Source organism: Conger conger, chromosome 11 (assembly GCF_963514075.1).
Source record: "Conger conger chromosome 11, fConCon1.1, whole genome shotgun sequence".
Taxonomy (NCBI): domain Eukaryota; kingdom Metazoa; phylum Chordata; class Actinopteri; order Anguilliformes; family Congridae; genus Conger; species Conger conger.
In genome coordinates this window covers 14257547-14269790 of record NC_083770.1, presented here as the reverse complement: position 1 = coordinate 14269790, position 12244 = coordinate 14257547, and the positions used below count along the sequence as shown (strand labels likewise).

Below are 12244 nucleotides of genomic sequence, written 5' to 3'. Positions count from 1 at the left end.
GACACTTTCATTCATTTGATTTGTACCATTTTTTTTAAATTAACTTGGTGTTGTTTATTGGGAAGGGGATTTTCCGGTTTCTGGGAGAAACTGGACTTCACAGTGGACCTGGGGTTTGTCATTGGCCAGATGGAGAGCTATTGTTTGAGAGCCATTATCTTTCAACTGTTAACTGGCCAGGATTCAGTTCTTAAATTTGACTCCTGATTAGAATCAAGCATGCGTTTTTAAAAATTTCATGGACAAAAAATAGCAGGTTCAAAGTATGGGAAAGGATAAATTAATGAATCAAGCAATGTGAAAGTATATCAGAGGAAAGTAACTATTTTAAAAACCATTAAAAAGTGTTAATGCTTGACCAGCTATGACACGGGGCCAATTATATCTGACTTCAAATATCAGGAGAGGATCAACCAACTCTAATGGGTTTAATTACACTGATTGGTTGCCAAGGCAAAGACCACCCGCCCCCATGACCACCTTGTGAGTTTTGTTTTATGTCCAGATTTCAAAAGCCGGCGTTGTGCTAGAAAGGAATGATGAGCTTAGTAGTTAAAAAGTTGCACCCTCGAGATCATTATCTGTGCTGGGACGTGTGACCTGCACCTGACCTCTACTGCTAAGCCTCTGGGCTCCGATATTTCTACTGATTTCCCTGCTGAATCAGACAGTGTCTCAGAGCACTGCAAAAACCAAAAAATACGTCAGTTTATATTCAGACATTAAATCTTATTTCTTTTTACTATACAAGACAAAAATATTGACTCATTTCATGATTTGGCAACAGGGTAAGGAAATTTGTCAAGCAAACAGCAACTTAAAACATGCTAATATTTTCTACTTGAGAGGAAAAAAGATGTTATTACGAGACTAAAATGCTTGTTAGGATTGTGATTTCTGCAGTGAGGGATTTGGGTTTGCCATCAGCACTCGCACCAAGAGCTTGTGCACTCTGACAGATGATAGCTGGAGAGAATCCTCTCAGTATTAAAGCCAAACAAGCTGCAGACATTTAAGGGTATAATAATCATGTTTTTGGATTAAACAGGAAATATCACATCCCAGCATCTGTTCTCTTTGAGCGCTGACGAGGGGGGAGGGGGGTGAATTTGGCCTGAGGGAAGCAGGGCATTGTGGGGGTTCACTCTGCGTGTGAAACGGTAGGTAGTAGGTCTAAAATGGAGTAGGCTTCTAATGGTGCTGGCTGGCCTAGACAGGGCCTGCTGGGCTCCTTTGTATCCTGAAAACAGTAAACACACACACACACACATACACACACGCACACGCACACACACACACATACGCACACACACAGGCACACTCACGCACAGTCTGCTAATGGAGCTGTTCTCTCTGAACCAAAAGTGAGGCAGAGGAGGAGGAGGGAACGTAGAGGTAGAGGTTGACGAAGAAAGGCAGAGAGCAAAACGAGAGGGACAGAGAGAGAGCGATGTCGTAAGAGGGGCAGAGAAAGTGAGTGATTTGACAGGAGGGAGGGAGTGAGAAATGGAGACGGAGGGAGAAAGGCTGAGAGAAAGAATGAGTGAGAAGAGGAAAGGGAGAGAGAGGGAGGAACAAAGGGAGTGAGGGTCAGAGATAAGAAAAATAACTGAGGGTGACAAATGAGAGGCAGAGGAAGAAAGAGAAGATTGATTTCCTCTGTCTCGTTATCTGACTGGGACTAAAGGGCAGTTTACAGTTGGGCGATGTGTGATCGGCCAATGGATATCGCTGCATTGTCACCAGCATTCCAGTATCGCTGGACTTTGATATTGAACACCTTCTCGCTCATCGTCAGTGTTGTAATTGTGTTATTAAGCTCTCAACAGACGTGCGCCATTCAACTTATTTATTTTATTTCGTTAGGCTACTTGATGACTTCACTCTTCAGTAAAAATAATTACAGAAGATGAGGACGTTCTATGACAACGTTGCATACTGGCACTTGAGCCAGCGATGGGGTCAAAGTTCAAGATAATTTAAGTCTCAGCGATGGGCACAACGATGAAAGCGACGATGGCTAGTCGTCTGTCGCTCGCCATTGCAACCGATCCTCAAATGTGATGATCTCTGGTATCAGTCATACATCGCTTCACTGGGAACTGGTGTTAAGACTGAGACTAGAACTGGGACTGTGGTTTAATTTGACCCAACTCTCATTTAATAGGACGCCAAATGAAATGAAAGCTTTCATTGCTTGTCCTTGAAAAGTTGCTCAGCATCACAAGATGGCTGAACAATATGTTGTAATACATGCACCCGTGATTGTTGAGGTTACGATAATGGAATGCAGAAAAGATACCAATTAATTGTTCTTTGCTGAGCAAAATGTCAAAGATAATTTTGTTTCCTAGTCCCTAAAATATAAGACATAATGTTGTATGAGTCTTTATGACTGTTTTAATGCAGTGTAACAAAATGAGAATTTGTGTTATATGATGAAAATCAGTGGTGGTGGCCTCAGACATGATGAAATCAGGTTCATGAAACCTGGTTGTCCTGTCACTAAGTTTAGGATTTTTTCTTAAAAAAAAGTCTGGGATTTATGGGAATATAGCAGCCCTGTGTTGTGCAGCATCAGACATGACGTCATTCTGCGTGCTACGTCTCTCCCGTGCAGAGATTTAAATATAATTGTTTCTATTTCCGTCTCCTGTGATGTGTCTGAAGCGTGTCTTCAGAGCCGGGGAGACTCCGTGCGTCAGTGCTTCAAGCACCGACTGCCACAGCGTCTTTTTCTCCGTCAGGAATGGCGACAGGGGGAACGTCTCCCAAATCCCAAAATATAACGCCTTCCAGTGCGCTCAGCGAGCGTGTGAACGGAGGGGCTGTCTTTACGGAAGGTTCCGGAAGCCAGGTATCGGCCGGAGAGTGAGAGAGGGAGGGGCGAACGCCTCCGGCAGGATAAATTAAGATGGAGTGTTAACAGGGTGACAGGGATGCCTTGAGCCCGGCAGCGGCTCTGTGAGTACAGGAGCGTCACGCCGTTCTTATTTCGGGGGGCTGCGTTTGTGTTGACGTCAGTGGCCGCTCGCTTGTGACATAGGTGCCACATACTCTTCAACTTTCTGAGGTGCAACATTTCCTGATTAGCCAGAAAATCCATGTTTACTATCTCAACCAGAGGTGGAGGTCTTGGATGTGTCATAAGCACTAAAAGGTCTGTACATGCTCACTGTATAGATGTGAATTATAGTGTTATGTGTTATATTGACACACCATGCGGCCAGGGGCAGAAAGTGACAAATTCTGGTCACTCACTCTCTCTCTCACTCACTCACTCACTCACTCATTCACTCACTCACTCACTCACTCACTCACTCACACACTCACACACTCACACACTCACACACTCACACTCACACTCACACACTCACTCACTCACACACTCACACTCACACTCACACTCACACTCACACACTCACTCACTCACTCACACACTCACACTCACACTCACACTCACACTCACTCACTCACTCACTCACTCACTCACTCACTCTCACTCACATCTATACGGGAGCAAATTCAGTACACTGTTTTGTTGTTGTTTGTTTTGTTCTATTCTGCAATTAGGCACCTGACTGAGGTATTGGACGTGTGGGTATTTTCTGTTTTAAGCACACACATGAAGCGCTTCGCCGTCTTTGAAAGCTGATTACAGCAGAAAATAACAGTGGCGCCCCCAAGGACTGAAAATCGGTAACGCCTGACTCATCAGGAAAAACCCCAGCCTTGTTTGATTGACAGTTCAAGGATGGCGTTCATCTGGTTGTTCCAAAGGCATCATCCGCGGTGAGGAGTAGCATTCTGTAGCACTGCTAAACGCACAATGTGGAACCTTGCAGCTCACCACACGATAGATATGAGGGATATTCAGCGTCTGCCCGCAGTTAGCCCATCTGCGTCTCGCTAGTTTGCTGTGGAACGCAGACTTCCCTGGAGTTTATTATTTCATAACCGGGAGAAGCCGTTTATTTCACTGTAATTTACTCCCCGTTTCCATCTGTACATCGTACTCTTTTTCACTGAAAATAAGATCTTGTGCCACTGCATGAAAGGATAGGTTCAGAGTATGTGGCTGGATAGAAGACACTGTTTTGACAGCATGCCTGACCCCTGGTGCTTCTGTGAGTTCCACGTAAACAAACACGAGCCCCCCATTCTGGTGTGACTTCCAAAGCTTTTGTTAGGCTTAAAGGCAGGCTGAAATGGAAGTTAGAGCAGCACTAGCTTCTGCGATATGATATGCGTATACACCAGTGAAACGGATCTTTCGGAGGGAATGTCTGGAGGGCGGGGGGTCGATTTGGCTGATGGTGAATGAGGAGGGAGAAGCAGAGCTGTAGCCTCTGGCTCTGGGGGAGGAATACATGCCACTGCGTGAATGGATAGCGATTCGAGGGGAATGGAAAAATTGATAGACATTTGATCTAAATACACGCCTGCTGGTACACAATGATGTCATATCATTGTGGATGGGAAAAAAACTTTGGTGTGAAAATACACAAGTATTAGCTATGCTGGAATTTTGATTTCAGCTTTAAGGAGCCTTGTTCTAGGGCGCATTGGCAGTGCTTGGACTGCACTATATGATTCAAAGGCACAAGACCATATTCCTTTATTATTTTATACAGCACTGCAGGCCTGCATTGTGTGCTGTGAGCTGGAGTTAATGCACTCTCAGCTGGGTCTCAGATTGTTCTGCAGTCTCACTCACATTGGAGAACAGTGTTATTCCGTGTGCCCCCTGGTGGCTGAGCCAAGAATTGCAGGCAGTAGAGACAGACAGTGAGCCCTCTGGTATGGTGGGAGATGGACAGAGGGTCAGTTTTTGTGCTGCCAGAAAATGCCCCACGTCTGACCAGCAGAACTGACAGGGGAAGGAGGGGACGGACGGACGAGGGGTTGTTCCTGCCAAAGAAATAACTGTTTGTCTTCAGCTGAAAGATTGGATCTGTTTTTTCTGTATCGCAAGAACTGTGTTTTTCTGATATTGATCTCCTTTTATGCCATTTTTTTCCTACGGTGATGGTGTAATCCTTCTCCTTACCTCTGTTAGTATTCCAGCAGGATTTTCTTTGCTGTTATATTTTATTTTTATATTATCTGCTTTTCAAGGATTTTCTGAGGTGTTTTGGCTGCAGTAGGCAGAAAGCCTGACAGCATTCAAACACACATACACACACATACACATACACGCATGCACACACACACACACTTGCACACACACACATACACATACACATACACCCACATACACACACATACACACACACATGCACACACACACACACACACACATACACATACACATACACATACACGCATGCACACACACACACACATGCACACAGGTACACAGACACACGTACATGCACGCACACACACACACACAGGTACACACAGGTACATGCACGCACACACACGTACATGCACGCACGCACGCACACACACACAGAGGTGTTCAATCAGCCACAGGCTGCTTTAGCATTGTGCAAGGTCACCATAACCTGTGTGTGTGTGTGTATGTGTTTGTGTGAGTGTGTGTGTGTATGGGGTGTGTGTGCGTATGTTTGTGTGTGTGTGTGTTTGCATGTGTGTGAGATGCATGCAGTCACAGCACTGTAAGGAGAACAGGGGTAAATTAAGCGATATTCCGCATTGTCCGTTCCTCTGCCGTCCTTCGAGGGTTGTCATAGCAACTTTGAAATATAATAACTTCTCTGTCCTTTAAACCAGTCATCTCACCAATTCTCTCCCAGATCCCTCCAAAGTTTTTTTTTTGTTTTTTTTGTTTTGCAGACAGTCAAACAAGATACACACATATGCACACACACACACACACACACACACACACACACACACACAGTGATCACATAAACCTTTACTTCCCCTAGTGGTGGCAGAGGTAATTATTTGAAGAAACATGCAGCAATCTTACAATGTAAAGATTTTATCGTTTTCCACAGAAATCACAGTGAACACCAAGCTCTCCCCAGTACTGTATCTACTCCAAATATGTAGCCCCTTAAAACATTTGGATATTTACTGCTGTAATCTAGGTCTGGGCAACAGTGGGGCATATTAACACTTAATATGTCTGCCTATTTCTGCTATATTCCTTTTAAGCCAAATGAGATGAGTTAATTGAATCCAGATTGTTTTCTAGGTATAGCAGGTTTGCTGTGCTTATTGTGGCAGGCTGTCGAGGGAAGTGTCTGATTACACCCCAACCTCTGCAGCGAGCCAGGGTGCTACATACTTTAGGAGGAGTTGCCTGTTGGCTGCTGTATTGATGATATGTTACCTTTTAAGAACTATGAATTCAAAAAGGAAGAGCAAAACCTCCAGCCAAATCTCACTTTGTTATTTATGTGTTTACATTTTTGCTGCTTTATATTAATATTCACATAGTTCCACATATTATAGCGTACATAAGCCTTGGTGGAGGGGTGAACCGTGGGCAAAATACAGAGGGATAAGATAGAGAAATAATAGAGATAATAAACCACAGAAAATAGAGAAATAAATATGAATAATTTATAGTCACTGCTAAGCAGAAATGTTGATGGTGTCGTAGAGGAATGCATTCCCTGATATGGCGTATAGAATTTAAAGCCAGAGTGTGTTTACACAGCCTTGGTGTATATTACTGTGGTATTACTTTAAAACATGTACACTACAGTCCATATGTATTTGGACAGTTGGTACAATGTTCTTTCAGCTCTGTAGTCCAGCACAGCTTTGAAATAAAACAGTAAATGCATGGTTAAGGTGCGGACTGCCCCCTTTAATTTGAAGGTATTCACCTCCATATTGGGTGATACGTGTAGTCCCCCTCCATTTGACGGGACCAAAAGTAATTGGACGGTTGGCTTGGACTGTCCAAATGCACATGGGCCGCCGTGCTGTGCGCTCGCACCGTGATGTAAGCAGGTACATATTTTGGCGTGATCCCCGTGCGCAGCGGCTCCTGTTTGAAACGGGTGGAAAGAGAAGGCCGTCGCCGTGCGCGTGATTGACAGGTGAAGCTGCTCGTCCCTCTCGGGGGACCAGCGGCGTCCCGTACGTCGCTCGTTCCCAGCGCACCGGCGAGCCTCCGTCCTCGTCTGCCCGTTCTCCCTCTTTGTCCCCGCTCAGATAATTCATTAATTACCTCTGTGTGCCTGTGATTAATTCGACAGCCTTGTTTTTTTTTTGTTTAATGCCAGCACTCTGGGACTTACGGGCTTGTGTTGCTGCGCACGAACAAGACTCCTGACTCTGGTTTCCTTTGTAAGCAACAGAAACGCCAGTGCTTTGAGTGACAGGCCGCTGCACGCTGGCTGACTTTGAATCCAGAGCGCGGATTAGTGAGGCTCTGGATATGTGGCTCTGTGTTTGAAATGTGTGTGGGATGTTCTGCAGTGGATGTGATCATTATTATCATGAAATCGGTGAGCAATCCTGATAGTGGTTGTCATGCTGAATTATTGAATGATTTGAGTCATGTCATATCGAAACTGCCCCTTCAAGATTGCATACACTGTGAAGAAATATGTCTCACTTTTACTGAAACAAAGCTTTTGCAAGCATGGGTATCTGTACACAATGTTACCCACAACGCCTCACTCCCTTAACATCTCCACTGAATTTTACCCACAATTCCACACTCACCTCAACATCTCCACAGAATTGTACCCACAATGCCACACTCATCTCAACATCCCCACATATTTTTACCCACAATGCCACACTCCCTCAGCATGTAAATCATTTTACCCACAATGCCACACTGACTCAACATCTCCACACAATGTTTACTCACAATGCCACACTCCTTCAACATGTCCATAAAATATTTTCCCTACAATTTCATACTCCTGAAACTTCACTACACAACCTTTTCCTACAAGTGCCACACTGTCTACTTTTCTAAGAATTATACCTACAATTCCCCGTTCCTTGCACATTTGCCGCAGTCCCTTTTCTACACAGAAATACCATGCTACCCAGAATGCCGTGCTCCTTCAACCTCTCCATGGTATTTTTCATTGATATTTACAGAATAATTGGCTCTAAACTGTGAGAGAGGAGCAGCCTAGGCGCCATTCTGGCTCTGTGTGAATGCCGTCTGAAGCTGATGATTCTTCAGCCTGCGCGTCCATTTTCCAGTCCATGTTTCAGTACAAGGCATACATACATACATGCATTATACATGAACTTTAAGCGTACGGAAAGGAAATCAATATTTGCCCTCTTTCTCATTAAAGGCTTATGCCGCTAATCTCAGACACAGATCACCGGTGTCAGGTCCATTCAACCGCAAATTGGTAAAAACGTAGTATCGCCGCCAGGCATTTTATCACCTGTTTCACTATGTTTAGCTGCTTAAATTATTCAACCAGAACTGGGCAGCATGGCCAGTGTTGCTGGCAAACAAAGGTATAAGAGGTGATGTCATAGACCTAAGGGGACACAAAACAAGGTCTGCACAAATATGAGTGCAGAAATGGTGCCCACACACTTATGATACAAAACTTGGAGGTTTAGCTAATAGTATAGACTCTACTAAAGTAATCCAGGAAGACTTAAAACAGAATCCAGGACCAGGCTTGATACGGTGTTAGATTTTATTTCGCTTTTAGGCAATTTCGGTGGTAGGTACACTTAGGGGTAGGAAAAAGGCGAGCCTTGCTGGGCTGAATGGCCTGTTCTCGCCATTACCTTATGTTATGTCACGTGTGTGTCGTTTCTACAGGTGTCAAAGTGAGCAAGACATTCTAACTGCACTGGTCAATGGAATACAAGTTCTCTGGAGCACAAAGTTGTGGCTTGTGATTCTATTGTCCTTTGTTCTCATATACTGGACACCTGTCCTTGGTTTGTGAGGATCCGAATGAGTCTGAAAAAGGCCCATACATTTCCGGAGTCTCTTCTTCAGAGCGTATTCTTTATGGTCATTTCTGTTTTCTGAAGTAGTGAAAGAAAAAGGTCTTTTAAAGATCCACTTTGAGCTTTTTTTTATTGTTAAAGGTATGAGCTGTCAGCCATGTCTGGTAGGATTACAGGGCTGAGGTGATTTCCGCTCCTCTGAACTGATTTTGCTGATTAAAGCGTCTCCTTTTGACCTGAAGATGGCTGATAAGTGGAGATAACCGCGCGAGGAAGGACAGAACCGCAGGTCCTGCAGGGCCCCGTGTTCCATTACCCGCAGGGCAGTGTGCCTTTCCCCATCTGATATCACACGTACACACACACACACACAGAGGCATGCACACACACTCCCTCTAGCATAAGCACACACACATACACACACACAGGCATGCACACACACTCACTCTAGCATTAGCACACACACATACACACGTGCACACACGCACTCTCACACATACACACACACATATACACACACACACACAAATGCATACACACTCACACAAACACACAGGCATGCAAACACACTCACTCAAACACAGGCGCACACACACATACACATGCACACACACACACACGCACGCACAGGCACGCACACACACACTCCCTCAAACACAAACACATGCACACACATACACACGTACACGTACACGCACGCGTAGTGATATCTGAAGGCTCTGCATGTGCACACGCACACACACACACACACACTCTCACTCTCTCTCTCTCTCACATGCACACACATGCATACACACACACACACACACACACACACACACACAAACACAGTGATATCTGAAGGCTCTGCATGCGCACACACACACACACACACATTCTCACTCTCTCTCTCTCACACATGCACACACACTCACACACACACACACACGCATACACACACTGATATCTGAAGGCTCTGTATTGTGCCCCCCTACCTCGCGTAGCTGTATGATTTATTCAGTGGTAAAGGCTGAGCGTTAATAATTGAGCAGGGCTCTGGTGTCACCAGTGGAGGGAGACGATGTGCTCTTCACGGCTGTCTACAAAAACACAACACCTCTTAAACCCCTCGATTAGTGTTCAGGAGTACGACTGGGGTTTAGTGTAGCTCCATATATACCATATGAAGGGGAATGACATGATTCTTATGGAGGAAATGTAGACGGTGGGATGAAGGGATAGAGGGATTGGGTTATGAAGTGAAAAACACTCTTGGCATTGAGTCAAACTCGTTCAGTGTGGGTGTCGGACTCCAACCAGAATGCACCTCGTCTCCCCTCCTGTTTGTGGTATTCATGGACAGGATCTCAGTATAGCTGAGGTCGGGAGTGTGACTGGTTCAGGGACAGAGAGGTGGCCTCTCTGCTGTTCGCGAATGATGTCATCCTCTTGGCTTCATCGTACTGTGACCTTTGATGCCCTGAAGAATAGTCTACAGCTGAGTGTGATGTAGTTTGGATCAGACCTGGGTCAAACATATAATTGTTTTGGATTCAAATATAGGTTCCAATGCAGCAGACAAGCTCAGTAAAGCATAGAAAACTATTTGTATCCAAAACAAAACGTATTTGACCCAGGTGTGGCTGGGATGATGAGGATCTGGTCCTCCATGTCTGTGTCCATAGTCCTCTGTCAGGGAAAGATGGTCGCTCCCCTTTCAGTGAGGGTAGGGTGACTGCCCCAGGTGGAGGAGTGCCAGTCTCTCAGGGTCTTATTCACACATCAGGGGAGAAAGGGATCGGGAGGTTGATCTCTAGGCATTGCATTGTACCGGACGGTGTTGGTGAAGAAGGAGTTGAGCCGAAAGGCAAAGCTCTCTGTTTATCAGTCTGTTTATCAGTCTGTTTACATCCCTACCCTCTCATATGGTCGCCAGCTATGAGAAGTGACTGAGAGAGTCAGGTAGCGAATACAAGTGGCCCAAATGGGGCTTGTCCACAGGGTGGTGGGGCTCACTCTCCTCCAGACGGTGAGGAGCTCAGCTGTCCAGGAGGACCTCACAGGAGAGCCTCTGCTCCACATTGACAGGAGTCAGGTGAGGAGGTGCTCCTCCACATTGAGAGGAGAGAGGTGAGGAGGTGCTCCTCCACATTGAGAGGAGAGAGCTGAGGAGGTGCTCCTCCACATTGAGAGGAGAGAGCTGAGGAGGTGCTCCTCCACATTGAGAGGAGAGAGCTGAGGAGGTCCTCCTCCACATTGAGAGGAGTCAGCTGAGGCGGTGCTCCTCCACATTGAGAGGAGAGAGGTGGGGAGGTGCTCCTCCACATTGAGAGGAGTCGGCTGAGTTGGTTTGGGTGTCTGATAAGGATGCCTTCCTGTGAGGGAGGTGTCCTGGGCACGTCCACCTGGGAGGAGACCCAGAGGCAAACCTAGGATGTATTGGAGGGATTATATCTCCCGGCTGGCCTGGGATTGGCTCAGGATCCCTGGGATGAGTTGGAGGAAGTCGCTGGTGAGAGGGACTCCTGGGCTGCTGTTGCCACTGCGGCCCTGACCTGGATCAAACGGCTTCAAAATGGAGGGATGGGTGAATAACAGCATGTATAGATAATAAACATGTATAAAACATGTGCATAAACATGTAGCTAAAGGTGCATGTTGGCCCAGGCCTCTTGACTATAACACATTAACTCTGAGGAGTGTTTTTCTGGCTGTAATGGATAAACACTGAATAGTGTTTTTCTGGCTGTAATGGATAAACACTGAATAGTGTTGTTCTGGCTGTAATGGATAAACACTGAATATTGTTTTTCTGGCTGTAGTGGGTTAACGCTGAGGAGTGTTTTTCTGGCTGTAATGGGTTAACGCTGAGGAGTGATGTTCTGGCTATAATGGGTTAACACTGAAGAGTGATGTTCCAGGTAACCGGTCAGTGGTAACAGAAGCCATCCTGTCCTTTGCCTGCTGCCTCTGTGAATTTTGTATGCGCGAGTTGTCACAGTAGACGGGCTGTAGTTGAGGTGATTCAGCTGAAGGAGGAAGAGTACGTTGCTCTTCATCTAAAGACGGGGCTTCCTTTACGGTCAGTCCATCTCAGGGAACGTTCCACAGAGCACCATGGAGAACTTCTGGATGTCACAGGTGGACCGTTGCCATGGAGATGAGGTTTGGAGGACTTTTCCAGTTATGATGTAATGTTAAGACTGTTATTAACTTGAACTATTAAGTCTAATTTTTTTTTTTTCTTCTTTTGCACTTTGTTTATTGCAATGTTAGCCTGTTAGGGAGTAGGAGAATTGGAGAATTATGGAGAATTTCAGATGAAGGAAAACATCATTCTTTTTGATCATTTGTTTGTTTTACCAATTTGTGAGCGTGTTGGGTGAGTGTT

The 12244-nt window shown here is 45.5% G+C and overlaps 1 protein-coding gene across 4 annotated transcripts in view; it reads left to right on the top strand.

The window, feature by feature from the left end:
- The window catches only part of apba1a (amyloid beta (A4) precursor protein-binding, family A, member 1a), an 83803-nt gene that overhangs the window by 53822 nt on the left and 17737 nt on the right, over nt 1-12244 (top strand). The window lies entirely within an intron of this gene.